Below are 5000 nucleotides of genomic sequence, written 5' to 3' on the forward strand. Positions count from 1 at the left end.
AGTGGAGGATGAAGTTGAGACTATGGGAAGTGAACACCAGTAGAGTTAGAACCAAGCACTAAGGGCAATCGACACCGATTGGGAGCGAGTCTGGTACAATGGGAGGTCAACACCAATGGAGAGTGAACCTACAACTATCTGATTCCTTCATAAATGCCCACTAACTCTGGAACTGACCAATTAGTCTGTTTGGCATGTACTAAAGGTAGCTATGGAATTAAGGAATGTTTGCCAGGCCTTTTCCTTGACTAGAAATTATTAATTTAAATAGTCAAGGGGACGGAATGGGCTCAATGGCAGAAAATATTCTGATTGGTCAATGCTTAGTAACGCTCAAACCGTCAATTCAAACTAATTATTGGTAACCTACGTTCTTGCTTTCACTCTTGACTTTATATTCATACATTTTCTGACTTGGGTACTACTTATTTACTTTTATTTTATTTTTTTCTTTCTTTCAAATTAACCTTTCCGAGTCTGTGATACGTGGAGTACTTTGTGTTATGATATAAATATTGGATGTCTTTTATTTTATTTTCATTTATTATTTTATATTTTTGTTTCGGTTTGGAGAGGACGACAAACAAATAAATGCTGGATGACAATGTAAAGGAATTGACAAGGATATTCAGCCCAACACCAATTGAGAAAAGCTGAGGACAGACCTGTACGGAGGGCCCTCACTGTAATTTATCATCTCTCGGCTCTCATGTCTTCTCTACGACCACCTTGGCCAGGAAAATGAAGTTAGGTGAGGTTGAGGTGATATAAATGAATAGATAAAGCTATGACCACAATGAGAAAACTCATGGGACCATAAAAATAAAAATTCAAATTGAGTTGGAAAAAATACAAAACAAACGATAACAACCTTATTTCCATCTTAATTTATGTCATTTTGGTGTCTCCACTTAACAAGCCACATTTCACAGATAATTTCAGGCAATTCGTCAAAACATTACACACGCATGCTTGCCTCGTTTTGACTGCAGCATGTGCATTGCGCATGCGCCAGTGCGCCACCCGCGACCCGGAAGGAACCTCAAGATTGCACGTCGAGTGGTCGCCCTTGAGAGGAAGGAAACGCGTCATCAAGCCGCCAATAAATCACGTCCGTGTAACGGGGGGAAAGAAAAAGTAGGGTTTGAAAACTGGGGACAGCATTGTGCGACTCGTGACGTCATCGGCTAATAGAAACATGTCGTCCGTGGCGGGATCAAAGCCACGCCATGAATACATTTGAATACTAATTAATGAAATGATTGTGTTTCCGCCCCACCTTAACGCCTGATTAGCTGGTCTCAATGAAGAGCTCTCCGTCGGCGAAGTCTCTTTTTTCATCCTGCTTTTGTTCGATTTTAATGGCATATTTTCTTCTACAAGTTTTTTTTCCGGATTCTGTGCTGTTATATTTATTGGTTGTTATTGTTCTATTTTCTACAGGGGGACTGGTGATAGTTCCATAAGATTTATTTTCTTAAATATAAGAATGAACAATGCGAGTTCGTATGCTTGAATTGCAGCTATCTGGTCTAGTGATATGACACTCGCTTTCGGATCGGAAGGTCCTGGGCTTGAGCCTCGCTCGGCGCATAGTTGATTCAGCCCTTGGAGAAGGCTCTTTACTCACATTCTCTCACCGTACTCGGGGTGTAAAATGAGTACCTGGCCGTTAACAGCGTTGTCTCTTTCCGAAAAAAAATATTGTAATATCGCTTAACAGGCGTCATGTCCCGTCCTACATGTTAAAAGTTGCTGGTGGCCAGGGACCCCTTGAAAAGTGCATTGAGCACGTTTAGTGGATGTTGCTCTCTATAAAAGATCAATTTAATGCTCAATTTATTCATACCAAGTTTACCAACAAGAGTTTTCCACGTTTATTTGTGTATTGTTGTGCTGACGAAGGGTTTGTACCCGAAACGTCCATTGTCTGTTTTGTTCCCATACGAAGCCTTTCCATTTTCACTCTTTTGTTAGTATTTTACGATCACCGGCTTCAGGCAGTCCTTACCGTTTTCAACAAGAGTGCATGACTCTCAGTACAACGATGGAACTAGAATGTTGGTTTGCTTTTGTCTACAAAGATTTGTCTATTTTTTAATATTTTTTTTTTGATAATCAAAGAAAAAATTGTGATAGATTAAACAAAATCCTTTCAAAAATAAATGTCGTCACAGATAATCAGGGACAAATTTAAGCTTTTTTACCGCGAAAGTTAAATTTTTTTTAAAACGTTAGCTTTTATAAAGAGTAATATCCACTAAACGTGCCCAAACGTGGCCTTCGTAAAGTTATGGCCAGATACTGACCAAAAAATGACGTCAAAATGCCAGTCTTTTGCCACAAAAGAAAACAAATCGTGAGTTGTATTCAATAGACCAGCCAATGAAATAACTTGTTTCCATGAGCTCTAATAACGACAACTCACTAGGCGGTGCAAAAACCAAATAATGACGTCAAACTGCCAGTCTTTTTGGATTTCAGTATCAGGCTATAGATAGTATGCAGTTGACGTCACTCAGGCCTTTGTTATTGTTTTTGCCATCCGCGTTTGTGAGTTGTTCTCACTAAACTGTATTAACCAGACTATAAAAGTTCATGGTAACACAGAGTTTGTGTGTTGGTCCGTTATACTTCCGGATGGCAATGTTGTGAACTCCTTGGCCAAGCGCATTCTATCTATAACATAACGATGGCTACGGCTCAAAGCGCTTTAAATGACTATTTATTCTTTAAATGCCATCAATTCAAAATCGCATGTTATTCACACCACATGGATTATGAATGACAAAGAACTTTCTTTGGGTGTATAATATGTGCAAATGGAAAGAGAACAATATAGCCAGGAAAGAGGAAAGCCAATGCTTTGTCGTGGTCTTGTCGTAAAACACTTATCTTCGAAACTGAATGTTCGGGGTTCTAGTCCTGCTCTGAGCGGCTCATTGTTGAGTTCTCGGAAAAGTCTCTTTACTCACATCTTATCACCGTACTCAGGTGTAAATGAGTACCTGGCGGTTAACAGCGTTGTCTCTGTAATATCTCCGAATAAGCGTCATGTCTCGTCCTAAATGTGTTGCTGTTGACATAGGGACTCCTTTAAAAGGGCTTTGAGCACGTTGAGTGAATAATGCGCTATATAAATGCTCAAATTTCTCTTCTTTTTTTTTGTGTGTGTGTGTTTCTAAAACTTTTGTTGGGTTTTTGGGGAGTTTTTTTTTTAATTGTTTTTTTTTTTTTTTTTTTTTTTTTTTTTTTTTTGTTGTTTGTTTTTTTACATCTTTGGGGAAACGGATAAGACAACAGTAGTAAAAGATTGAACCTTCGGGCCGAGAAGAATTTGTTACAATATTATATATATTGGTGGTACTCAAGACAAGAGTCTCTCTAACTGTTAATTGAAGTCCCAAGTTTTCCCTCCCTATGAAAATATTGATAGACAACATTCATCTGTCCATCTAAGCGCATCGCGCAGCAAGTCACTCACCTTTTGTGAAATAAAACAAGCAAGTTGGAAAAGCCACAATTCGAAAGCTGGTAACCTGAGGCAATCTCAGGTAAACACAGAGCGCGTACACCACGTGGTGTTCAAGCGTGCTGCCATGATCAGAGCAGCCAGGTAACAAAGATATTGGTTGGTACTATGTACTATGATATAAATGCTATCAGATCTACATGCATCATCGGTCCCATGGTGTAATGGTTAGCACTTTGGACTCTGAATCCAACGATCCGAGTTCAAATCTCGGTGGGACCTGTTATCCGTATTTTTTTATATTTAATTTTTTTTTTTTGCTATTTTTATTATTATTTTATATTCTTTTCTTTTTTTTTTCTTTTCTATCTTTTTTTTCTCTTAATTTTTCTTTGTTTATTTGTTTGTCTTTTCATTTTCTATTTTTCTTATTGTCTTTCGTTTCCCAACGTACTATTTACTAATTTTATTCTTTTAATGGAGTTTTCTTCATCCTTGAAACTTGTTTTCGAGTATTTCGTTGTTTTTAAATGAAAATTTAAAAAAAAAAAATTCCGTTTATTCATCCCAAAGGGGAAATTTGTCTCTAGGGTCTATTATTACAAGGTAAGATTGTTTGTATGTATGTTTTGTATTTCTTTTCCTGTAGGGAGGAGGCTGGGGTTGTTTTTAATTTCATTCTTTTGTACAGAGAGATTATCATCATTATCTTTGTTGCTGTTATCATAATCAATATCAGTATCTTCATCGTCATCATCATTGCGTAATCATCATCGTCGTCATCACCATCATCATCATCATCATCATCATCATCATCATCATCATCATCATCATCATCATCATCATCATCATTACATAATCATCATCGTCGTCATCACCATCATCATTATCTTCATCTTCTTCTTCTTTTCTTCTTCTTCTTCTTCTTCTTCTCTTCTTCTTCTTTCTTCTCTTCTTCTTCTTCTTCTTCTTCTTCTTTCTTCTTCTTCTTCTTCTTCTTTCTTCTTCTTCTTCTTCTTCTTCTTCTTCTCTTCTTCTTCTTCTTCTTCTTCTTGTTGTTCTTCTTCTTCTTCTTCTTCTTCTTCTTCTTCTTCTTCTTCTTCTTCATCTTCTTCTTCTTCTTCTTCTTCTTCTTCTTCTTCTTCTTCTTCTTCTTCTTCTTCTTCTTCTTCTTCTTCTTCTCTTCTTCTTCTTCTTCTTCTTCTTCTTCTTCTTCTTCTTCTCTTCTTCTTCTTCTCTTCTTCTTCTTCTTCTTCTTCTTCTTCTTCTTCTTCTTCTTCTCTTCTTCTTCTTCTTCTTCTTCTTCTCTTCTCTTCTTCTTCTTCTTCTTCTTCTTCTTCTTCTTTCTTCTTCTTCTTCTCTTCTTTCTTCTTCTTCTTCTTCTTCTTCTTCTTCTCTTCTTCTTCTTCTTCTTCTTCTTCTTCTTTCTTCTTCTTCTTCTCTTCTTTCTTCTTCTTCTTCTTCTTCTTCTTCTTCTTCCTTCTTCTTCTTCTTCTTCTTCTTCTTCTTCTTCTCTTCTCTTCTTCTT

General features: G+C 37.1%; 1 non-coding gene across 1 annotated transcript; it reads left to right on the forward strand.

Moving 5' to 3' along the window:
* The first annotated feature begins 3682 nt into the window (after window positions 1-3682).
* Window positions 3683-3754, forward strand: Trnaq-cug (transfer RNA glutamine (anticodon CUG)). Its single transcript has one exon. It is a non-coding gene; the product is annotated as a tRNA-Gln (tRNA).
* Window positions 3755-5000: the final 1246 nt, after the last annotated feature.

The sequence above is a fragment of the Berghia stephanieae genome, chromosome 12, assembly GCF_034508935.2.
Source record: "Berghia stephanieae isolate SIO BIC M18660-M18661 chromosome 12, UCSD_Bste_1.3, whole genome shotgun sequence".
Taxonomy (NCBI): domain Eukaryota; kingdom Metazoa; phylum Mollusca; class Gastropoda; order Nudibranchia; family Aeolidiidae; genus Berghia; species Berghia stephanieae.